Genomic DNA, 26,387 nt, shown 5'->3' with positions numbered 1-26,387 from the left:
ACATTCACACATCCATTGAGTTCTTGAATAATTGACTTATCTGCATCTGACTACATCTTGAAGCTGTTTTAGAGACAGAGACTATTAATTTACGATCACAGCTGTATCTGGGCGATAGCTCTGTGGATAAGATGTATGCTATGCAAGTGTACAGACCCAGATTTGGTCCCAGACAGCAGGACAGTGCTCACTTGTAGTCCTAGGCTGGAGGAGCTAGAGAGGCAGTACCTGGGCCTGTTTTGGTGAACCCCAAGTCTAGGCCAGAGAGAGACCATGTCTCAAGAGGAAAAGGTAAGTGTCTCGGGAAAATGTTGACCTCGGTCTCTCTCTCTCTCTCTCTCTCTCTCTCTCTCTCTCTCTCTCTCTCTCTCTCTCCTTTCTTTCTCATGCACACACACATGCACACACATTCGTATGCATACACATACAAAAAACTTAAATACTAAAAATGATTAACGGCAACTTAAATGAAAGGTGCTTTTCGTCAACAAGTGGGGAAGCTTTCAGGATGACTCTCCCTCCTCGATTTCTCTTTCTCTGCCGGCTCTTGAGCAGTGTGTGAGCTGCTCTACTAGACACTTTGAGCCGCAACGATGTGGTCGCTGTGCCACGTGGCTCGGCACGTGCTGGCAATGATCAGTTTCTTTTCAGAAGTGCTTGCAAAGCGAGATCTATATGGAATAAACTATAATCGCAGCGATTACGTCCTATAACTCAGAAGCTGTAGAGGAACCTTCAGTTTCCTTGATGTGTCTTGAGAATCTGTTTGCTCACTCCAGAACGACAGATGAAATAAGTCCAAATAGCTTGGGGAGAATTTGCTCTTAAATTTCTGTAAAACTTCTAATGTCTCCACGAGTTCTGAGACTAGGATAATGGGCTGTGCTTTCATTTGAGGATTTTTGGAACAGTTATTAGACATCAACACAATAAAAAAATTGAGCGTTTCACAACTAGCCCCAGTGGAGTGAAAACCCATCCTGACTACTCTCTGGAGTCTAGGTAATGGTTTCCAGCTCTCTCATTTTCCTTGAGTAACTTCTGTGGCTCTGAAGCATCATTCCACGATTCCTGAAGTGCTTCATGAAGCACGCTTCTCCTCACCTCCTCTGCTATGTTTTAACTTTGAAAATGGCAGAGCCCACCACCATAGAAAGGTGTTCTTTCTCTGAGAACTTCTTGCCAGGATGGTGTGCTTGGTTTTAGTGTCCCTTAACAGTATGCCCCAAATTGCCAGGTTTGTCCCTAAGGTAGTTGGGAGGTAAGGGTGTGCCAAGGCTCTAAGTCAGAAAACAGTTAAGTTTCCATATTAAAATCCTTTGCGGTACATTTCTGCTCTTACCAGAGTTTGAAAGAAAGAAAGAAATCTCAAAGTGAGCATGTGGAAGAAAATCTTCAAGATAGCGTCCAGCACAGTAGCTAGTAACTAGGGTTCTGCATACTGACAGGAACCCTGGACTTCCCCTGTGTGTGTTTGCGTTCTCTCTCTCTCTCTCTCTCTCTCTCTCTCTCTCTCTCTCTCACACACACACACACACACACACACACAGAGAGAGAGAGAGAGAGAGAGAGAGAGAGAGAGATCTCCAGTGAGCCCTTAAAGCAGTAGCATTACGGGAGGCTTGGCCTTCAGTGGGAGCTACTGGAGCTCCTGAAGGGCTCCACTTTGAGGTCCAGAGTGTACCTAGTCTACAGTGCTCCTCTATAACACCTCACCAATGGAAGATGGGACATGGAAGGTTGCTCCATGAAAGCCACACAAGTGCATCTGGAGCAGGGGAAAGGCTACAACCGAAACATGCGAATGCTTACAATTAGATTTTTCTAGAAATTAGATGCAATATTCTTTTCACATCAGATTTCAAGACAAAGATTCCTTCATAGATCAGGGAAAGTAAGGCACCCTCCCCTCTCCCTTCCTTTCTGCCTTCTTCCCTCCCTACCTTCCTCCTTCCTCCCCCCTCCCTTTTCCTCCCTCCCTCTCTCCCTCCCTTCCTTTTTCCCTCCCTCCATTCCTTCCTTCCTTTCCTTTCCTTTTTCTTTCTCCTATTCAATTTTGATTGAAACAGAGTGTCTTGTGTAGCGGGCTCACTTGGTTCAGAACATGCAGTGTAGACCATATACTCCTAAAGCCTCAGGACCACTGGAATTACAAATAAATTCTACCACTCCTGGCCTTAGCAAATATTTTTTCACTCACTAATAGTATTTTAGAGGCTTACATTTAATACTGCCTGTGGAAAGCTTCCTTCACGAAGGAAGGCATATCTAAAGAAGACATCTACCACAAAGTATGATTAAAGAAACACAGACTGAAGTCAAAACATATGTGGCACAATGTAATTCTTAGATTAGACAATTGTTTTTGTTTTGTTTTTAAAGGAAAGGTTAACCTCCTACCAATTTGTTGTTTCAGAAAACAAATTATGAGCACTCGGGCATTTAAAGCAAAAGACCAGGAAAAGTCATAACTGTATAAAGACTAAGAGAAAGAGAGTGTAGAGAGTGTTCCCAAAATCAAATGAATTTCAGAACAAGGAGACAAATACCGAGACATTTCATAATAACCACATGGCTATATCATCAAAAGGACATAAACATAATTCTAAGCGTCTGTACGCCCACGAAGGGGTGCAATGTGATATAGTTAAATGGATTTAAATAACAAATTTACCATTATAGCTGGGTTTTTCCATATATTTCTCTATCACTGGTGTAACAAAATTGGAAGATCAGATACCTTGGAAAATATGACATTCCTCTTCATTTCTAGTTACATTTGCAGAGCAGTGAACTGCCCCATTGCAGAATGATTATTCTTTTATAAAAAAAAAGTGTAAAACAATATTAGGGTCTGGGTCATTAAAGATCTCACTAAATTCAAGGTATAAAATAATTTTTAAAGTATGTTTTCTGGACAAAATATAATATTTGGAAATTCAACAGAGTCTTAACTAATCCATTGTCCAGAGAAGGAACTGCATTTAAAATGAGAAACAATTCATGGTGGTAATGCAAGTTAATTGATAAACAAAGAGATTTACCAGATTAAGGAAATGATTATCTGTAACAAATAGAGTGCCACAGGAAAATTATCTTAATGAATCCAGAGAAAGAATTGGACAGAATTTGATGCCCGGTTACAGTAAACCCCCATGTACAAAATAAGGATAGAGGGAATCTTCCTCAAGTGTATAAATTAATACATAAAGAGCTCGTAATGTTTTGATGTTTAATATTGAATATTGGACAATTCCCTTATAAATATTTTATTGATTATTGTTCTGTAGCTACCTTTCAGTGTAAGAGGTCGATGGATACTAACCCACTTCTATACAGAGGATGTGATCACCGTGTATTCCTTCACAAACGATGCCGTGTGTGAGAAACACTGACAAATGTATTGTAAAAAAACCTAGTTAATACTACAGAGTATATAGAAGGGACACAGGTTACAGGGTAAACCTACAGAATAAATTTCCCACTAGGTGAGAGACAGGCAGAATTTGTATTACATAAAACGGCGTTTAAAACTTCTTCAAAATATGAGATAATTTTTAAAATGAGTCAAAAGTCATGGCAGACTTGCATAGTTGCAATGGAAGGACACTATGGATGAGCGGATTCGAAGAAGACACAAAGAGTGGGAAGCCGAGACCACTCTCAGCCTGCTTTGGCTCAGTGACAGATCCCAGAGACAGACCTTAGGGAAGAAAGGCTCATGGGGACTCATGAACCATCAATCCAAGTTCCCTTGGCCACCTGTTTTGTGCTTGCCTTCTGTAAGCACAGGCTGAACAAGGCTGCTAACTGCAGGGCCACAGCAAGGGAGAGGAAGAGAGCTGCCAGAGTCCCAGTGTCCCCTCTAGGGAACGTCACCACATAACCTGAGTAAGGTCCCACTCCTGGAGAACAGCATCAGACTCTGTCTCAGAACACCTAGACAAGATGCATGTGTGTGTGCGTGTGTGTGTGTGTGCGTGTGTGTGTGTGCGTGTGTGTGTGCGTGTGTGTGCGTGTGTGTGCGTGTGTGTGCGTGTGTGTGCGTGTGTGTGCGTGTGTGTGTGCGTGTGCGTGTGTGTGCATGTGTGTGTGCGTGCGTGTGTGTGTGTGTGTGTGTGTGTGTGCACGTGCATGTGAAATGAATCCACAAACTAACTAGAGAATACGTAGGATTATTTTGGTGACCTTGCCTTAGGTCAAGATGATCAAAAGTATCCTCCAGCAAAGGAAAGAGAGGATAATGAACTGGCTTTCACCAGTGTTAAAATTGTTTCTTTTTAAACTGCAAACAAGATTAAAAAGCAAGTCACAGACTGACGGGAAAACATTTAAAAAAAAAAAACACATAACTGAGAAAAGTTATAAAAAAAATACCAAGATCTCCCCAAACTCAGGAATAAAATGAGATGTAACTAAATTAAAATGTTTGAAAGAAATGAGCAGACTTTCAACCAAAGAAGATATAAGGATGACAGGCATGTACATTAAAAGTACAGTCATCTTTTACAGTGAAAGGGGAACTAACTGACCCTGAGGAAGGGCATCGGAGCACGTGTTGGCCTGACTCACCTTCATGGGAAGGGCCTCACTCCAGAGAGAAAGATGGCAGAGAAACTGACTTTCTGAGGATATTGTTCATGGGAATTTAAATAGCATGTTGATTCAAGAAAACATTTTGACAGTATTTGTTTGTATGTTTAAAAATTTACACTCATAATCAGCAATCCTACCCGAATTAAAAATTAAAACTAAATTTCCATAAGAAAAGTCATGCGTGAGTAATCACAACAGTTTACTCTCCATCTCTCCAAATTTAAAGACCCAGATCTCCGTCGAACGGATAGATGAATAGTCCTATCTCTCAATAGCAGCAGAAAAGACAACACATGGTGGGCGTCCACAAGAATGATCGTGAGACACGGGAAGCGTGAACCTATGTCCTAATCATCCTGTAACGTGAGATACGGCAGCATAAACTAAAGCCGCAGACTGCTCAAGTTAAGTTTGTAGCATCAAAGCACATTGACAGAAAGGCTACTAGAGGTCAACAAGGGGCAGGGAAAGGGTTCTGAGTGGGCAAGAGTATGTGTGATGGGACCAGGGTGTGTGTGTGTGTGTGTGTGTGTGTGTGTGTGTGTGTGACAGGACCAGGGTGTGTGTGACAGGGCCAGAGTGTGTGTGTGTGTGTGTGTGTGTGTGTGTGACAGGACCAGGGTGTGTGTGACAGGGTCAGAGTGTGTGTGTGTGTGTGTGTGTGACAGGACCAGGGTGTGTGTGACAGGGCCAGAGTGTGTGTGTGTGTGTGTGTGTGACAGGACCAGGGTGTGTGTGACAGGGTCAGAGTGTGTGTGTGTGTGTGTGTGTGTGAGACAGGACCAGGGTGTGTGTGACAGGGTCAGAGTGTGTGTGTGTGTGTGTGTGTGTGTGTGTGTGTGACAGGACCAGGGTGTGTGTGACAGGGTCAGAGTGTGTGTGACACGGCCAGGGTATATGTGATGTGACTAGGGTGTGTGTGTGTGTGTGTGTGTGTGTGTGTGTGAGAGAGAGAGAGAGAGAGAGAGAGAGGCACAGGGTGTGTGTGACAGGGCCAGGGTGTGTGTGTATGTGTATGTGTGTGTGTGTGTGTGTGAGAGAGAGAGAGAGAGAGAGGCACAGAGTGTGTGACAGGGCCAGGGTGTGTGTGTGTGTGTGTGTGTGTGTGTGTGTGTGCGAGTGAGAGAGAGAGAGAGAGAGAGAGAGAGAGAAAGAGAGAGAGAGAGAGAGGCATAGGGTATGTGTGTGACAGGACCAGGGTGTGTGAGACTTGACCAGGGTATATGTGATGGAACCTGGGTGTGTGTGCTGGGACCAGGGTGTGTCTAATGGGCCACAGTGTGTATGATGGGGCCATTCCAACAAATGCTGCACTGTTGTTTGCTATATGATTCATGTGTCCATTTAAACTCTATAAGGAATATTAAAACCTTAATTATACGTAATTCATCTCTACATATACAACCTCCAAAGCAATGTCAATGATTTGATTAAGCCCTTGATTAGGTAGAATTCAGATAAAACTCAACTGAATGATGAAGCTGAAAAATGTTATAAACTCAGAAACAAAACTGAGGAATAATAAAGTGTGAGGGAGAAAGAGAGAGTAGACTAAGTTTCATTATGCCTCTAAGTGCAGGCTCAGGTTTATATAACATATAAAGGATATGGCGTATATAAAGAGAGAATAAAGGAGAATGATCTAGAACTCATTAAAAAAAGCCAACAGCTTAAGTGCAGCTATGTGCAGAACAATCTTTTCAAGCTGCCCAAATAAAATCAAATCCACTTATGTTTTTTCATTGTTCAAAATTATAGAATGTCAAAGGAAATGGTATTAAAAGCTACCAGGAAAAATAATTTTGATTATTCATAACACCTGGCTGGCATTTTGACTTAAGTTGAACAAAGTCACTGAACTTGGTCAAATTCCAGCCTAATGTGGGCTGCCATGTTGGGATGCGAATGCTTTGAGACACATCTGAATGACTTCGAACTTCCATTAATACATTACGGTTTGAAATTATATCATTAAAAAGGGGGCAAACTGAAATATTGAAAAATAAAGGTATTTGTCAGGAGGCAAGGGCATGAACTAAAACATCCTCCCTTTCTTTTCATGTGGGCATAATATTAGACATTTAGATTTTTAGTTGTACAGAAGATCTTCAAAGGTAATTACGGAGGGTGATTGAGTCACGTCTAAGCTACTGTCATAAAAAAGCAAAATGAACTAAAATACAAAAGTTCCCAAAGTAGATGGTGATGATGATGATGATGAAGACGACGACGGCGATGACAAACATCAAAATGATGAAAAAGGCTGATATTAAAAGCTAGAAAACGAAAACATCAGCTTTGTAGAAAAATATATCAAAATGTGCGATAATTAAAACTCTTTACATCTTGAAACAGTTCACCGAGTTCTGTAAGAAAATAAGATGACCCACAGGCCATTCCTGAGAGAAGCATAAAAATCAAGGAAGCGTCAGAGAACAGAAAGTACTAAGGTCAGAGGACGCTTTTTAAAAAGTAGCCAGGCACTGAGCTAAAGCGGGAAGAGAAGTTCGTTCTGTAAATACAAAACATGAGGCAGAAAGTGTGCACGCTAATGAGCAGGGGCGCTGGACAGCTATGTGCTTCAGCTTATAAGGAGTTTGTTATCATAGATGCTTGAGCACATCTAAAACACTACAGTTAAATTATAAGATGCACAGCGAACAGTATTGTACTCGGGAGGGGGAGGAGTGGGGAGATTGGGAGGGAAGAATAGAGGGAGGGAGGGAGAGTGGGAGAGAAGGAGGGAGACGGGGAGGAAGGAAGGAGAGAGGGGGAAGGAAGAAGGGAGGAAAAGGGGGGCAGCCATCATTATGGATGGCTTAACCAGGCATCTCTCAATGGTTAAGTCTCCGGGATGCAATGTTTTGGAAGACCCGGTATATAAAACAAGAATTATTTTAAACAATAAATCCAATATCGAGGGGCAAAGATGCTTCTCAGAAACGCATTTCTACAACCAGTTTTGAAAACACCGGTTATATACTCACCATCAATCATGCCATTAATTATCGTAGAGCAAGAAGCAAGGCAGGCCACGTTCTAGCGATGACATGGTTTGTGCATCAACCAAAACACAGGTGAAAACTCAGTCTTTCAAGAGAGTAAACAAGCGTTTCAACGATGCGATGGCAAGGAAGGAACTTTAGACAGCCGGTACCATGTAAAAGGGGGATCAGAGTCAAGTCTGAACTGTTCTCAGGACTGGAGCTCTGTAGAACCGTGAAGGAGCACCTTTGTTGAACAGCCAGCTCTTACATCGCTTAAGGAAACAGTTTTCATTGTAGTCTGGAAGTTATAGAAGTTATAACTCACAAAACGTGCAGCGCGTCCACGGGGAAATGACAGTCAAGTACTCGGGGAGCTAATGAAGGAGAACGCAAACACGGAATCTAGAGGCAGTTAGAGCCTTGTTTGAGTGGAGCCACGAAGTGTGTCCGTCTTCAGTGAGACTGAACGATAACAGTGGAGAATGACTCGAAGAACAGATTCAAGTCTTGCAAAGATTGGGAAGATAATGGCGGGGCCTGAAGACCGCCTCTCTCGGTGTAGCGCTGTGTTCCTGTTTAACAGGACTGCATTTGAGAGTAACACCGTCCCCACCGGGTGGAGCCATCTCAGGAGGCGGGGTGTCACTGCTGGAAGCAACCAGTAGCTGGCTCTTCGGGTCTGGACCCCTCCCCCCAAATTCTCTTTGACTTCCTGGTCCATGGAGATGTGAGCATGCGGCCTCCTGCTGCCGCCTCCAGTACAGATGCTCCAGCTACTGCACCCTCCCCACCAGGGCGGGCTGGGCCTTAAACCAATGTCAGCGCCTCCTCCTGGAGGAAGCTGGTTATTTCCCAGTGCTTGGTCACAGCAAAGAGGAACGTAGCAACACAGCCCCAGACCTCAACCTTCAAACGCGTAAAATGCTCCCAAATACAAAACGAGGAAAAGATGCCTCGCGTGACAAAGATCGCAGAACGAAGTCTGCATTCTGAGTAAAATCACTTTAAGAAACTCTATCAGGTTGTCTCTGGGCTATCCGCATGTGGCTTATATAAAAGAGAAATAAATTCAGCAGCCAGGTTTTTGTCCTGCCTCTAACAGACACCCAGAATTCGAAAACTTGAAAACGTAAAACTTACTTTTGGGCCTCATCGGTTTAACTAAGTTATATCCGCCATGACATGACCGTTGGCATATTGAGAAGTTTTTTTTTTTCTTTTCCCTAGTTAATAATAGAATCATTTCATTAAAACATAACAAAAGTAAGACCCAGCTGATGGTAATTACTTGGGGGGAATATTAGAATATTAGGCAGAGGATCTCTGATCACTTGCCAAAGTTGGAGGAAACACATCCGAGACAGGGAGAGGGAGAGGGAGAGGAGGGCACGGGAGAGGGGTGAGCATAAGAAGCTACTGTTATACACGGCAGTTAAAGCAGTCGCGTAACTTACAGCCGCTCTCACGTCAGGACTCGGATTTTTTATGGCCGCCGTGCAGTCAGATGAACCCGATAGCAGTACACTGCTCACTGAACCTGCTTTAAGTCAATGTAGGATTTTCTTCAGCGCAGGGGAGTGTGTGATTAACCAAAGCCGGCTCCTTATGATTATTTAATGACATAGTACACTTGAAAACCTGCCACTCATGTCATATATCTGAAAAATAATTTTCTGAGTACAACTGGTATTAGGGGTGACCAAGCGTCACAGAAGGGAGAGGAGACTTATATAATAATTACACTATCGCATTAGGGATGTCAGGCCACACTTGACAGCCCCAGAGGCCTGTGTTCAAAGGCGTTTCTAGACAAGATGTCACCGTAATTGCAGCCCCGAGATCTACAGGAGGAGGTTGAGGGTGGGCCTTGAAGGTCTGATAATTCTTAAAGAATTTTCAAGATTGCGTATAAAGAGCTGGACGGATGGCCCAGCACTTGAGGGCGCATGCTGATTTTCCAAAGGATTGGGACTCAGTTTTCAACACCCCTGTCAGGCAGCTCACAACTACCTGTAGTTCTGGGAGATCCAACACCTTCTCCTGGTACAACATTCATATGCACACACACACACACACACACACACACACACTCACACACATACACACACACATACACACACACATACACACTCACACACTCACACACATACACACACAGAAATACAGACACACAGACACACAAACACATACACATATGCATGCACACACACACACTCTCTCACACACACACACAGAGAAAGAGAGATACAGACACACACACACTCTCACACACATACACACAGAGGGAAAGAGAGAGATACAGACACACACACACTTTCTCACACACACACAGAGAAAGAGAGATACAGACACATACACACGTGCTTGCAAACACAGACACACACACACACACTCACACACATACACACACAGAAATACAGACACACAGACACACAAACACATACACATATGCATGCACACACACACACTCTCTCTCTCTCACACACACACACAGAGAAAGAGAGATACAGACACACACACACTCTCACACACATACACACAGAGGGAAAGAGAGAGATACAGACACACACACACTTTCTCACACACACACACACACAGAGAGAGAGAGTAAGAGAGAGATACAGACACACAGACACATACACACACACATACACACACTCTTTCACACACACAGAGATACAGACACACACACACATACACATACACACACAGAGAGAAAGAGAGAGATACAGACACATACACACGTGCTTGCACACACAGACACACACAGACACACACACACATGTGCCCACAAGGTGCACACACATACACAGCGCAAATTCTAAAAATAAAATAGATTTTTTTAGAAACTTTTCACAGTCCATAGAAATAATGTTGCTATCTCAAATATTCTAGGGCACAGGCTCATATGTAAACGGTGGCCAGCCATAGGCTGATTGAAACCTAAGCTAAAACTCCTGTTAAAATAACAAAAGCCCGAGAGTACTAAAACTAACCAATAACATTGATTCAGAGGAAATGGTCCCCAAAAGCTTTATTTCAGCCCTAGCAGAGACGGTCATGTGCCCGCGCAACTGTGAGAGATTCTTCCTGAATTACTGGAGAGCCAGCCCATTACTCTCTGTGTTTGGGCCGTTTTACTGGACATGGACCATTGAAAACATATAAAGTTCTGTATTGTGTGACTGCTAATATTGAGTGCTACCACGAAAAGACCATAGGGCCCATGACTTCTGTAGAATGAAAGACCCAAGGAGAACAGGCTCAATAGGCAGGCAGCCCGAGTTATGGTGTAATGGGCTTGGTCATATTTAAAAGTCTCGGACTCTCTCGCTTATTAAACATTTAATTGGGAATTTTTGAGTCAGAGGGAATGTTTTCATTTCAATAGATCTCAAGAAGTAGCTCGTCTCTCAAGAGGTAACTTGCACCCCCGCCCCACCCTCCGCCGAGGACCGGGCTAAACATGGTTGACTCAAGTTTTGCAGCCACACAGAAGCGCAGCGCCCACATAGCTCAGCGTTGTGAGACAAGGTGCAGGCCAGAGCTCTCATAATCTTCTCCTTGAATCATACCGCGTCAATTTGAAGAACCTTAGCTTTGAGAAAGACAGTCCGGCTCCTACTGATCACACAGGGAAGCCCAGGCAGATTTGGAGATTAAACGGCACTCCCATGCCTCACGCTTATTTACCGTGGACAGGAAAATGTTTAGATGTCCGAAAGCTGTCTCAGTGAGATTGAGGGTAAGAGATACAGCAAGAGTTTGCACTATGAAGTCAATCCTCTGTATCACACTGGGTTTCCAGTGACTCCCGTGTGACTTGACCCCGGAATCCGCTCTTGAAAAGCCGGTGCCCGGAGAAGCTGGCTGTCAACAGCAGCCATTTTCACTCATTTCTGGAATCCATTCTTAAGGATAAATGCCCGCGAAGTCTGCTTTAGTCACTGTTCCCGTTTCTTCCAGTTTCCAACAGTAAACATATGTGTCCGCACACATTTTCTATTCTGCACCAATGGGAAACCATGTTCGATGGGGATAATGCAATCTGGAGGGATGCAGGGAAAGAGAAGAAGATTAAAAAAAAGAAGATTCCTTTATCCAGAGCTGTCCCACTCAGAGCGGCGCCCACGCCAGGTACCAGCGACGCCAGGTAACGGCTGCCGCGTGGTGGGATAAAGGAGCGAGGTGTCATATGCTTCTCTTCAGAGAGATTTTGTGATTCTGTGAAAGCAATTGATATTTGAACCACTTCCTAGTTTTCTTTTGAATAATTAAAATCCATTCGAGAGCCCAGTATTTGCCAGTTTGAATGGCATTAGAGAGTCGCCAATTGGCATGGTTTTGGTGCCTCTTCTATTTGTTTCCGTTTTGAGTTGGGGAATATTTTTGTATTCCCAGAGAAGCTGTTCTAAAATATGTCATCCGTTTCACATTTTCCCTTCTTGGGCTCGTATTTTTATGCAATACAAAAATAAATAAATAAAACGCTCACTGGGGCTCCGGGATGGTCATAATATCGGGAAGTTGGATCTCCTCCAAATTAACCAAGAGGTGGTGAAGATATAGCCAATTTTTGTCATTCTGAATTTAATATTTGGCTCATTTTTTTTAGTGTAAATGTTGCAGTAAGTTGAGTTATTTTCATTCAAAAAAAAAAAAAAAAAAAAGCCCTGATACTATTTTGGCATCTTCTTTTTATAGACTGTATTTTGCTTTACAACTGTTCACTGTATAATTTTATCTCGCCGAAGTACCTGGATTAAGGACTTAGGAATTTTACCCGTGACTTATACTACATGCTAAATGAGCGTCACACTCCAAGGGAATGGACTCCATTGTTTTCCTGTAGAAGATGGTTATGCTAGGCATTTTCACTGTGAACACGTAAGCGGCCCGTGTACTGTTGTCATAGATGACCCGTTAAGATGCCGGGATAGCTGAGCTCACGCTCATATTGACCAGGCATGGTGTTCTCTGCTCTATCACCTACTTTGGGGTGCAGTATCGATCGTCTGGTACAGGAGCAATAGGAAGACTGAAACTGGCCTGACTTCCCCTCAGGGCTACTCGGAGTTCCCTGAGAGAAACTGGATGGGGGAGCTATGGAAGTACTTAAAGAAGGGTCTGTTCAGGGTGGGGGGCTTCTGAGCCTCTATGACCAACTTTCTTAATTAGTATTCTCCTACCTCAGTGTATGTTTCCAGAGAGCCCACTGAAGCTTAAAATTGCATTTGGAAAGAGCACATTTTAGTTCTTGAAGAGTGGCACTCTTCGGTGAGCCTGATGTGGGCCTAACAATGCCTTCATTAGCACGGTTGGCTACGTGAGACCCTTTGTTCATGTGAATGAGTGGACAGTTTCTCCGGCCTGCTGTCCTCACTTCAAGGTAGCGAGGCAGTGCCTGTGCTATTTGACCTAAGTTGGTTGGGATTCCTTGAATCACATACATTAAGGTCCTCTGGTTTCTCCACTATCTGTTCTTCAAGGCAAAAAAGACAAATAAAGAGAAGGAACAAAGGCACAATCCTAGTGGAGTAGTTGGGGGAAGCGAGGCTCCCTCTCCCCTCACAGCTCACCTTTGCCTCCTGGGTTTGCAGTAATTTCAAGACAGTTGCCCGCCAGCACAGTGAGCCTGTTCTCGTGAGAAGCACTCAGAGACGTTGATTCTCTCTTCAGGCATACTGTCCAAGGCTATACCTCCAAAGGTTTTACAACTGTATTTACATCCTCATGGGCTTCTGCTTGGCTCAGAGAAGACACACCTAAAAGGACTGAACAGCTGTGGTTATGTCAACCACTTATATTTCTCCTTTAAATTTTAAAAACACGCAGCGCAGATTGACCTGGGCTGTTGCACGGTCTGGAGGCTGGAGAATTTTAGAGATGGTTGAGAAGCCCACAGTTCTGAGGCCTCTTCCACTTGGTATCTGAGGCTTAAACTCACCCTCAGAAACAGGCCATTTCCTTTTGCCTCAATCTATCATGATGGCCATGTTTTGAAGAACATTCTGAAACACTGAAATGTCTCACTGGGAGGACTATGAAATGTCATTAAATCACGGAACAAGAAGCAAGTCCTTAAAGGGAGGGAGGTCTTCAATCTCGTTCCTGTGAGTGCAGAGAGGGGCAGCTGAAGTGGGCAGTGCAGGACCAGGGGGGCCCTGCCTGCCAACCTGGTAGCTGCCTTTCTGTGAGACAATGGAGCTCTCGAGTACCCCACTTCTCTCCAGGCAGCGAGCTTAGTCCCTGGTTAACCGAAATTGTTGAGTAATTGTTCTGAGGTTGAGAACAAAATGCTGAATTAAACTGTTCCCAGTGCAATAATTGTGTGATTATAGCATTTATGTCGCTGGCCAAAGGAACAGTCATTAGGTTTGGAAGACTTACCAAAACCACAAGTACAAAAAAAGATGCAAATCACATGTAAATTGCCGTTCAATACCTATCGGAGCTCCAAAATGGACGGAAGAGTAGGGCCCATTTCTACTCAGAAGAGAAGACGACGCCCCAAGTGCTGACTGGACATTTAACGTAGTTCTGAAATGGTAAAGACAAAGACGTGTTTTCTTGCTCTTCTTACAATGTTCATCTTAGTGATCAAGTATTTATTTCACTAACACGGGCCTCACCCTTTTTCTCCATCCCAAACTCCTCCATCCTCCTTAACCAAATGTTTTTGTTAATTCCTAATGGGTTCTCTAGGCTCTCTCTTCTCTCCCTTCTCCCTCTCCCTCCTCCCCCCTTCCACACCCCCCCCCACATCTCTAAATTAAGTGGAGAAAAAGACCAACCAATGAGTTGTCTGGGGAAGAAAGGCCTAACAGGAAGACTGTGGGCAAACACTCAGAGAACAGCAAGGGACCTACTGCAGATGAAACTGGGATTCTGATTTGCATTGCTCCTCGAAACAACATACCCCAACACAGCAATGCAGCGGCTGGTTTCCCCTGGTAAGCCCATCCCTCTGGTGAGCTTTCAGGCTGAAGCAAGCTGAGGGCCGCTGTGTGGCGCTGGGAACCAGGTGTGCCCCATATGGGGATTAGCTATGCAGCCAGCATGAAGCCTGTTCTAGGTAATGAAAAGTCATCACTTAAGGGCCGATGACCCCTTTAAGACACATTGCCGTTTCCTCTGGGTCAGCTGGGAGCATGTCAGCAGTCCCCTTAGACACGAAGTGAGTGGGCATATTTTTAAAAGTTTGGATTTGGGGGATCATGGGAGATTTTATTTTTTAAATGCACAATGAAATTCATCGGAGGTAAATACATTTGTCTCCACTGGTGATGTGGACAGGGGAACAAAAGGTCGGTGGGCTAAGAGGTTGGAGGAGTTGACTGTGTGTCTTCCTTCTCCGTACACAGAAATGTGGTTGACATTTCCTGAATATTTCTTTTGGTCTTAAAAAAATTTTTTAGCTGCAATATGTTATACTAAATAATTGTTTGCTTTATAAATTTGAGTAAAAGCTACATCAGCAATTGTTTGAGCAGTAGAATTTCATATAGAATTAGTATTATATATATATTTTATATATATATATATATATGGTCTTTTCTCACTTTCCATATTTAGAATCATTTAAAAGTGCTTTTGAGCTCAAGATGCCAGACACCTGATAAAATTCGGTTAAAATTCTGAAAATTTTATTTTTCATCAGTCTCTCTACAAGTGGAGGGTATCTTCCATGTTACTTGCTATTAAAGTTTTATATAACTTCTCAGGTTCCCTCACAAAGGTCTCATAACAATTCTGTAACACATATGTGCCTGTTTGTAATATGTGGAATGATTTGTTGTGTTAGGTCCTCTGTCGTCTCAGGGAAGAATTTATTGCAAGGCTCTTGGTCCTTCTCTTCTGAGCTTTTCGTGCTGCCTATGCGAGGCCCACGTTCTTGAAACCGAGGCAGGTTTTCAGCTAGTTCTCCCTGACTGTTTTCCTCAACAGTGCTGTCTTCTCATGGTACAGCTTTGAATCTCTAACCACTCCATAATATTCAATAACCTCTCTCTCCTGCCAACCTCCCACACATTAATTAGAACAAACACAGATTTTAATGATCCCACTTGTCAATGGCAAAGCACACTTTAAAAAAAAAAAAAGACAAGGATCGTATTTCAGAAATAAAGTTGTGCTTCTAATGGAAACAGAGACTCACTTTCCGGGACAACTGGCCATTGTCTAAAATACATCCCATATTTCTCAACTTTCAGTCTACTCCTCACGGTAAATGTTACTGATCTCCCTTTGTTAAAACCGCCATTTTCCCTCCATCGAAAAAAGCAAAATTTTACATGGTAAGACTTTGAAATCTGCCTTTGCTTCCTGTCTTAGCATGTCGATAATTTATTGTATATGCTCTGAGTATCTTGAAAGGCGTGGTAATCTGTCCTTGACATATGTAAAATCCTTATCAGGTCCCTTGCATTGAGCTTACTAATTGTGTCACATCACCCATACTGAAACCTTGTTCATTTTAACTTTGAACTATCGCTACTTTTATAAGTTCTGCTACAATGTCCCTTGTAGTATGGGTTTATTAGTTCTTATAATTTCCTCAACTTTTGCCTCATTTTTTGACACTTCTGGGGTCATTGTTTCTCTGGCAATCTGTTCTTGTCCTTCCCTTCATCCGGCCCTAATGGTTTAATGGCATGTCTTGGAAATAAAATACAAGCGATCATTCTTAGGTGTTCAACTCTCTCGCCACTGCCTTTTAGCAAGTAGGATTAGCTCACTTATATTTATTGTAATTAAACAGCTGTGATGTTCTTCGTGCTGTCTTTCCGAGGCATTTATGGGCTGTGTATTGTACATTTTCTCATTTTTAAATGCATTCCCCTTTAGTCTATGTTAGTCGTAGTCATGGTTCATTTCAATATGAAGTTTATTTATACCACATCCGTGGTTCCAGTTCCAAGAGATCCTGTGGCTGTGTGTCTTGTCTGTGGCTAGGTAGCCATGAACTCCCAGCCCTTTGACTTGCTGTCTGCCCAATAGGCTTGCCTCCCTTGTAATCTCTAACGCTGGCTAATGAAAGCATCTATGTGCATCTAGCTCAGGGACAGCTGGACGGCTAGGATTCCCTTCACAGTCAGCTTGTGTTCTCTTCTGTTGCAGTAAAATGTCTGCACGAAGACTTGGCTGAATTTCGATGGCCAAAAAGTATTTTTAATCAGAAAGGCTCTCTACACATTTAGTACAGTGCCTGTGATATTGTATAATCCATCCATATTTAAATATAGTCATTAAATGTAGTAAGCCACAGTGTTCTGTGCCGGAGTCTCATCACTGTAGCAAGCTGTGCGGACTGGCCATGCTTTCCTTAGGATGTGGCAACTGATGTAACAACCCTTGTTACTGAACGCATTTCTGCTATATTTCTTCACAACTGGAAGACGCAAAGCTCCGTATTATATAAATGACACCATATTCAATGGTTCATCCAATAACAAAAATATTTCACATTTTCAGCTCAAAAAAAATCTTCTGTGGCCTTTCTGGTAATTTCACACATTTTATTTCCAGTGACAAATGTTCTTGTGAGCAGCTAGGCAGAGTGTCCTCATGACAGCACAGGCAGAAGCGCCTGTCCACTCGGGCTCTGTGAGACATCCTGCACTCTCAGAGAGAATGCCTCTTCACCTCCTAAAACATAGAGGGAGATACTCATTAATATGCCCAGTGAGGTTGCAGGCAGGGGTATCATGAAGAATGTATCCTGTGCTTTGATTGTAAGAAATGACTCTCAGGTCTTCTTTCTGTGTCTCGGGGCTGATGGACTGAGGTCTTCTCATACAACACACCAGCAACAGCTCAAACACAGAGCATTCGCACGATGTCTTGCAGAGACCTTGTAAGGTCTAACAGAAAAGAGGACTGGAGAAACATTTAGTATTAGATGTATGAGCACAGAGTTGCAATCAACCTCACATCAGAATAAGGTGTGGAGTTTAGAGATCGATCTAGTTAAGAGATATTAAATGTAAGGAAATGGTTTCTGTTTAGTTCCACAGGAAGAGGAGGCATGTGCACAAGGCTATGTCCGTAAAGGAAAGTTCATTCTGTGGCCTTCTGGGATTGTGCATGGTTGCCCAAAAGTCACAAAGATTGGCTTTGATAGAGTGCTCACCATGTCAGGTTATATTTTAATTATTTTTATATTTGCATCGTTTCTGTAGCTGCAATTGGGATCTGTGTTTACATTTGAGTGACAGGTACAGCAGGTACGGGGTAGTCTCAATAAAGACACCTCAGAGCCCCCACTTTCTCTCTGTCATGAAGCACACAACACCTTTTAGTATCCTGAACACTGGCGTGAGCTTCTGAAGTAGGTGACAGCTGAGCTGGGGGAGGTGGATGGCCTCAGCCCCTGTTGTAGCTCAAGTCGTTGCCTTGAGGGAAAATCAGGAATCCTCTGCAAAGACAAACCCAGTCCAATATCCGTCACACAAGAGGGGATCATGATAAACTGGGAGCTGTGACAAGAGGAATAGGAAGAGGAAGTCTATTTGTAAATGGCTGGCTCAGCTGAGAGGTGGTGTCTACTACCTGTGAGGCATCGAGTGGACACTATGGGCTCCAGCACAGCTTAGCTATACCTCTGACCGGAGGGCAGAGTCGTTCTTTCAGCTTAGGTTTGGGGGCCTCCTTTTCCATCTGTGAAGAAGACAAGTGACAGTGACCATTTTTCCTCTTCTCTGTCATTTATTTGCTGCTTCCATATTTACACCTGCAGTCTCTCCTGTTGTCCATTTAATGTTGCGGTGGCATTTTATATCTTATCAGCATGCCATCTCACGAGGAACTAGTAGAACTCTTGGTGCCATTTGGGATATCAGTGACTTAACAAATAGAATGTGTTTCCTAAAGGCAGTGACACTGAAAGCTGGGCTTTGAGGAAAACGTTGCGCCAAAAACATGTGCAATTGTTCAAGGGGGTGGGGTATGGAATAGACATTCATTTATTTATCCTTTTCATCTATACTTAAAGTTCTCAGAATGATGTAGTGATGAGCATATTCCTAGAGATCTTATAAGCACATCTCCACTACTGTAAATGATGCTGCAGTGACCATGGAGGGGAGAGGAAAGAAGGAAGGAAGGCTCAACTCTGCAAGGTGATGATTTCATTTGGGAATAAGCCCTGGGCTTTGGTCATTTCTAGGTCTCTCTACCTCTTACCTCGGTACCACCTGAACATACCTGAAGTCCCATCTCATTGTGTTTTGTAGTTGCATTTCCTGATAATTAAGAGTGACTACCACAGGGGCATTTTTAGTCTTCCTTGGAGAAAACAACTTGTTTGAGTTGGGTTTTTGTTGTTGTTGTTGCTGTTACTATTGTTGTTGTTGCTGTTGTTGCTGCTGTTACTATTGTTGTTGTTGCTGTTGTTGCTGCTGTTACTGTTGTTGCTGCTGTTACTGTTGTTGCTGTTGCTACTGTCATTATTGCTGCTGCTGTTACTGTTGCTGTTGTTGTTGCTGTTGTTACTGTTGCTGCTGATGCTGTTGTTTTCTGGACTTAATTTCAAGTTGTTTTGATACTTTGCTTTGCTCCTGGGCCTAGTGTTGGGATCCCCTGTGTATTCCAGGCACAGATCCGGGTGTTTCTTCACTAACCACAGGCCATTTTCTACAGGCTGTTTGCTCTGCAGATGCCTCTTCGTCTGATGCGCTTCCTCTCACCACTTTCACACGATTGGCATAAGCTTCAATGTGAATGAAATCATTACAGGGTCACCGCCAACCTTCCCCATGTGCTGGACCACGGTTTCAGGTCTTCTGCTCAGATATTTAATCCATGTGGAGTTGTTTTTGTGTATGGTGTAAGTTAGGAGTCCAATTTCTTTCTTTTTCATTCTTTCTTTTTCAAGCCTGTATCTAGCTTCCCCAGCTCCATTTACCGAAAGGACTTCTTTTCCCCATTGTGTATTTTTGGTTCTTTCATTAAGTATCATTCAGCTGTCCATGCCTGGCTTTGCTTCGCAACTAAACCAGGTAGAGCCCCACCTCCATGACAAATTCACAGATTTATAGACAGAATAAAGACCTGTTGGCTAAAAGAGAAAGCAAGCCTATTTGGAAATATAACCAACATAGTCAGGCGCCATTAGAAGAATTAATAATTGAGCACTCATGGCATCATTTGTACTAGTGAATTAAGAGGGATCCCTAAGAAATGATATGGGAAGCAGTGATGGGGGTGGATTCAGCTTTGAACTAAAGGTTAGTAATAGAAGCTTTTATTGAAAATTATAAAATTAGAGTGAAATTTTTACATTTTATTTCGCATCATTCTTCAGTTAAGTATCGGGGAATTTCTTTCCTATTATTTAACAAAGGAAGTAACAATGACTACCAGCTTAAGAGCCTTGGAGGGGCTCTGCCAAGCATTTACCTCAGGGTGGTAATTTCTCTGTTAAATATCCAGGATGCTCTACACTAGCTCCATTTTTTTCTGGTCAATTTTCAGATAAGTAATATCTAAAATACATGTATGGGGAAGCTGGAAAATAACTGTGGGGAAAAAAGTGGAAAGTTTAAGTCATTTGAAGTGCCACCCTTGCTACGCACATACACACACACACACACACACACACACACATTCACACACTCACACACATACTCACACACACACTCTCACACACACACTCACACACACACACACACACACACACACACGCATGTGCGCGCTTAAAATTGTAGAATTTTATCTTACAAAGATTATTTAAATGTGATCCGATTTTGCACTGGAAAACTATGTGGGGGTTAATTTTGTCACAACTATATTCTATAGTATGTAAACTAGATTTTTATTTCAGAAAGTTGTCATTTTGGTAATACCACTTGAAGAATCAACAAATGTATAGTCAATTATGTGGCCATGTGTAAATCCCAAACTATTTGCTTTCCTCATTAATAAAATAATAAAGCTGCCCTACTAATCTCCAGGGTGTTGAAAAGAATGTATAAACATCTCAGCATATCTGGAACGTTTTGTGAAAATATGAAATATGTTATAGTGCAAAACATGACTATTTAAGTAAAGATACAGTTTTTAATAAAAATATACTAACCACTCCAGCAGACACTTCCAGTAGTTCACAACCTACTTTAGCACAGGTTCCTCCTTAACTGACATCTGAGAGCAATCTTCCCTTCACAGGTAGCTTTTAGAGAAAAAATTTTAAGAGGACTTCTGTTTAATTGATATTACTATCACCTAAAATCATTAATGATCTTCTATTATTAGCCACTGAGAAAACATTATGAATCAAAATTGTGTACTATTGAATTTCATAATGAGAGAGGATACTCTTTAGTCCTTGTTGCAAATTGATGTCTCAGGGCAGGCTGGTACACAGGGGGGCTTCCCCTTTCTGAGGAGATGGGGGGGTAATGGGGATATTGAGGGTCTAACCCAGAGGGGGGAGGGAGGGCTGTGACCTGAATGTAAAGTGAATGAATGAATAAATAAATAGGGGGAAGATGTAGGAGAAAAAATTTTTTTACTGTGGACTCATGAAAAATGCAATTGATAAGTGATCATTTCTCACATTGATCCTGGTATTTTAAGTTTGCTTCCAGGGCTGGAGAGATGGCTCAGTGGTTAAGGGCACTGACTGCTCTTCCAGAGGTCCTGAGTTCAAATCCCAGCCACCATATGGGGGCTCACAACCATTTGTTATGAGAGCTAATACCCTCTTCTGATGTGTCTGAAGGCAGCGGCGGTGTACTTATATATGATAAATAAATCTTTAAAAAACAGTTTGCTTCCACCTTCCTGGCAATTAGTATAGACAGCAAGATGTGCCATAAACCATCTCCGTGTTGGCAAAGCTCGATTCTGCTCATGTGGCCGGCTGGGCCTAGTCTTTTGAGACACATTCTCTTCTTTCTGAGAAGCATGATAATCAATACTGTGGTCGCATATACGTGAAGGAAGGGAGTTTTATCTGAATGAAAGAATGAAACTCTAGATGGGCCTGGTGCTTCCTAGCCATAAGCTCATCAGCTGTAGGGCAGAGGTGAGAGGGCTGGCCATGAGTTCAAAAATAGCCAGGGGAGACATAGCTATTTCCAGGTCAGCCTGGCCTGAAGGTGAAACCTTGTCTCCAAACAACAATAACAACAACAACAACAACAACAACAGAAATTCCAGTCACAGAAAGGTTCGGGTTCTGTGGTGGAACCTGTGTGTAAATCTTTGGCTTGAGGAAAAACAAAGGCAGTAGGTGAGTGCCAACCCCCAGGTCCGGCAGTTTGCCATATTTTAATCATTATCTTGTAGGTCCTTTGTTCAACTGGAATTTCTGCCTTCTTTTTCTTCAGTAGCTTTCTGCCTCCACATCATGAGTTTTGTCTTTCTTGTTTACTGTTACTACGCTTCTAATAGAGATTATCCCCGATGTCAGCCCTGAGCCAACAGCATACTCTGTCTTACCATGTATTTCATGTGCATACAGCTTCATCTCGGATGAAATTTGATGTGACTTCAGTGCATATTGAAGTGTGGCTTTAAAAGAATGTAATAATTCAGTTTGTTTTAAAATAGAGTCTACTATTAGGTAATATTTAAGTCGAAGCTGCGGTGGCCCCAGGAGGAAATTTCCACGTTGAAGTGCCAGGGGTGTTAATAGCCATCATTTAAGAGTGGCTGTATCTTAGTAACAATGGCAACAATACACACACGGTGGAAGACCGCACTGGTGAAATGAGCTGTTGACAGGAGGAGTCAAGGACCATAGACTATCTCAGTTCCTATTACATCTAGTGGCAATCTGGTTAAAGCCCAGTGGCAGTTGCCTAGGACGACATAAAGTGTAGGTTTTACCATAGGTCTGGTCTAAGAGGAGCACTGCAGCCTCACCTGGGTTATTTCCCTGTCCAGGCAGGTCACCGCCCGCCTCCTCAGTGCTGCTTCCGGTTTTTGAATCTTATGAATTCACTCGCGGGGAGCACAGGGTCTTTTCACGAGAGGGATGAGGAGGAACAGGGTAATCAGAATTATTATTTTTTTTAAGCGACTGGCAGAGTCGACTAAAAAGAAGCAATTTTCCTGGTGGGTCACTTTACTGAAACAGGAGTTCTTCAACGTAGTGCTCGCTTTTTCACTGTTGCAGAACAGAGTCAAGCGCATGCCCGTGCTGTTTCTGGAGCTCGGCTCGCACTGGTTTGTTGAGGGCTGGGCGCAGGGAAGAGAGGAAGCAAGAGCCCTTACTTTGGCTGCTTGGGCTCTGCAGGCAGAGCTAGCACACGCTCTGGGACGAAAGTACTTGTAGTCACCAGATAACTTTGCAGCCGGCTTCAATAGCAACACTCTTTCTTTCTTTTTTTTTTTAATATCTTTTTTTTTTTTTTTGGCAGCCAAGCTCTTAGTAGAACCATCTGTCTTTCTATTAGTATTTTTGAGGCCTGTTTTGAAGCCACTTTGCTTGGCAAAGTCACTTTCATCCTTGGAAACAATTTAAAAAAAAAAAAAAAGTTCGGTGGCTTTTTGCCGAAGAAGAATACTATGAAAAAAAAAAAAAAAAACCACATGGCTGTTCATTTTTGTTCTCAAAAACGTGCTTACTTTGTCTTTGTCTTAGTCAGATGAAATTGGAGGTGGTATGACTCCAGGGCGTAGCTGGGATCAAGGAGGCTGGGACTGAGTTTTAGCAACGCGTCCCTCTCTTTATCCCTCCGGGAGCTTGCTATCAGCCCTTCTTGTGGATTCGGTCAAAGATAAACGGACTTTTATCGTCTTAATAATTTTTTTCCTAAGGGCCATAGTGTTGAGTGTTATGGACTGAGGCAGGACACAAAGCCATTAGTGTCTTAAGGATCCCACGCCTCCCCGTGTTAAGGAGGGAAAAGCGGCTGTGGCTTCTTGCTCATTCCGTTTGGGAAATTCCACGCTACCTAGCTAAACCCCCCTTGTGATCTCGTTTGGATATTACGGTCTTCATTTTCTCAGAAACTGTTGCTGTGCACTACTGCGCGCATCTAAATGGCCTCTGTGTTTCCCGCTGACGGTGACTGCACGTCGGCAGTAGGTGAACGGGTCCCTAAGTAGTGTGCTTAAAACACTATGGCCCTCATCAGACCTGATTCCGAAGGAGTGTCTGGAGATGCAGGAGGTTTTATACTTCTAATTTCATCTTCACTGGGGTAGGTGTACTAGAAACTTATCTTCTCCGAGAACCCAAGCAGGGAGAGACCCTCTCCAGCCCTCACAAGCCCTATTTCTGAAGCTCCTGATTCCTAAGCGTTTTTTGTTTTGTTTTTGTTGTTATTGTCGTCGTTGTTGTTGTAAATCCAAGCCCTACTTTGATTTTCTTATGATGATCCCTTGCTGAATTCTCCCCACTCCTTCATGGCCTGCCGACTTAAAGTCATATTTTCTATTACCCTGTCTCAGAGTCCAGGAACTTTCTAATGCGAACTGCAGAAATACAAAGTCTGAAGGCATCAGGGTTCCCATGGACTCAGCTCAGATTGTAGCCTGTTTTGTTTGTTTGTTTGCCTGTTTGTTTGTTTTGGTTTTGGTTTTTTATAATTATCTTTGGCTTACCTTCTCTTTTAAGTCTCACAGGAGCCACCCTGAAACTTCTTCCTCTCACTTTCTGACCAAGGCTCTCATCTCCCAATCAGGCCTTGCCTCCGTCACTGAGGGAGTGGCTTCTGTCAGCCAATCAGTCTCGCCTTTCCACCTAGCCACTTACAACACAGGCCTGCCTTTACTCAGTTTTAAGCAGGATACGCTGTTCCCAGAAGAAGGGGAAACCTTCTCCCTCTGCCTTGCCTTCCAGCCCACTCAGATGTTGGCCCGGCAAAATCTCTTGCCCATGTGTTTGAAACTCTTCATTGCCCTTCTTTTCATCACTGTTTGCAAGGTCATATGCTCAGACCTCGGCAGGGAACTGCTCTTCCCTGCCTCTTCTCACACTTCTGACCTGTTTGTACGGGAAGAGTCCACCCTCATGACCTCTGTGTCCCTGACCATCCCTCAGAATTCAACCTTCTGAGAGCGGCTCCAACGTCGTCTGCTGGAATTGACAGCAGTGATGTCCCCTTCAAAGAATGACCCTAAAACACACGTTTCTCCTCTCTGACCCAAACTCTTTCCTCTGCGGTTTCCTCCTGCCATTCACTCCCTCTGTCTTGGAATCTCTTTGGTTCCCGTGTCACCACAACTCTGAGTTGACCTCTCGCTCACACACAGATTCCTCCTCCACCCTCTGTTGGATGGGCTTCGCAACCCGATGATCATGAGACTTGGTTCTTCCTTTTGGTTTCTGACCCCTTTCCTAGAGTATCTATGACTTCTCAACCCCGAGCAACCGGGATCTCCTCACTCAGTCTCCAGTTCCCACCTGCTGGAAAGGTTTCTCCAAGGGGCCAGAGTCGAGACAGCTCAACCTCATCGGCGCCTGCTGGAGCTTGCCTGGAGCTCTTTCAACTCTGCTCTTTCTTGGTCGTTTGCTATCACCTTCGATGGAGCGAGGCCCTAGGTGTCATCTTTGGCTCTGTGTCTTCCTGTTGTTGGTTCCTGCATATTTCTTGATGTTTCCTCCTGGTCCACACCCATTAGGGATCGGCCCTTCCTTGTCTATTGCTCTGTACTTGTGCTTTCAGAACTCTTCATATTCCTGCCAGTGTTCTAGCTCCGCTGCTGAGTCAGCACAGCCTGCAGGGGAAAGTGTAGGTAGTTAGTGAACCCAGATTCACCGTTGACTCAGGCAGACTTCTCACCTCTCGCCTCTTCTTCCAGGGGGTTTTGTCCCCCTCCTGTGGAGATTCTCTCCTGCCTATCACGTTTCCCCTTCTCCTTGGAATGATTTTCACACATGTGCCTCTGTATGCTGGGCTGACTCCCGATTATCCAACCAGCACCGCTCTGTCCTTCAGCCGTCTCCGAGGACAGGGGTAACGGGTAGGGTGGGGGGACCTTGTGGACTTCTAGTGAAGCTGGCATCCTCTGTTCTGCTTCCGTTTTTTGGCATAGCTCCCCTCTGCTCCGTGGTGCTTTCCAGAGATCTCTGTGACTGACTGGGAGGCACTGGGTTGCAATTGTCTCTCTGTCCCGTGAGACTCAGAGCAAATGTGAGAGTGAACTTATTTCCGGAACCTTAGCCACCCCAACTTAGATGTAGCGCCTAGCTGATAGGAATCAGATGAAAAGAAAAAGAACAAAACCAAGTCATGGAACGAATGGGAAGCAGATTAATAATCAAAAGCATTCGCTTAAGATCGAACCAAAAGTTGCACGATAGAACATATTAAATATGAAATACTGAAATAAATAATTATTAGATACTTTTCTTTATGAAAGTGTCAGCGTAGTTAATTGGGGGGGGGTCACAGATTTTTAGAGGGCACGAATATATGCAGCATCTTCTGGTAAAAGAATAGGAGGTGCTAAGACACGAGAGACATTCCGAAGTTTTAAAGTCAGGGTGTAGCTGTGTAAATTTGTTATGACATATTCCAACTTGTGAATAACATGCCCCCTATTAAAAAAAAAAGACTAAAATTTTGTGACAAAAGTAGTTTATTGAAATTTTAATTAAAAATGTCACACATTTTAAAAACTTAATTAAGAGTTTAGAAGGAATTTCATGCATTAAGTAATAAACTGAACTTAGTAGTGATTAAACTTAAGAAATATTCAGAAGTGGCAAATACAGAGGATCAATATCCAACAGTAGGACTAGTTCATTTTAGAATGTGTCCAGAAAGCCTGGAGCTTTTTCACTCAATGTGCTCCTCTCCCCAAAGTGGTGACAAGATTTTAGCAGAGTTGAGCTGAATGGTAGAG

At 43.3% G+C, this 26,387-nt stretch overlaps 1 protein-coding gene and 1 long non-coding RNA gene across 12 annotated transcripts in view; one reads left to right on the top strand and one right to left on the bottom strand.

Moving 5' to 3' along the window:
• Window positions 1-26,387, top strand: part of Sox5 (SRY-box transcription factor 5) — a 955,415-nt gene that overhangs the window by 798,497 nt on the left and 130,531 nt on the right. The window lies entirely within an intron of this gene.
• Window positions 10,916-14,272, bottom strand: LOC134486657 (uncharacterized). The gene is made up of 2 exons (XR_010065996.1): window positions 13,163-14,272; window positions 10,916-11,631 (listed from the first exon to the last, which is right to left on the bottom strand). It is a non-coding gene; the product is annotated as an uncharacterized LOC134486657 (long non-coding RNA).

This window comes from Rattus norvegicus, chromosome 4, assembly GCF_036323735.1.
Source record: "Rattus norvegicus strain BN/NHsdMcwi chromosome 4, GRCr8, whole genome shotgun sequence".
NCBI lineage: Eukaryota > Metazoa > Chordata > Mammalia > Rodentia > Muridae > Rattus > Rattus norvegicus.
The sequence above is the reverse complement of the archived record's forward strand: the minus strand, read 5'-3'. Positions and strand labels throughout refer to the sequence as shown.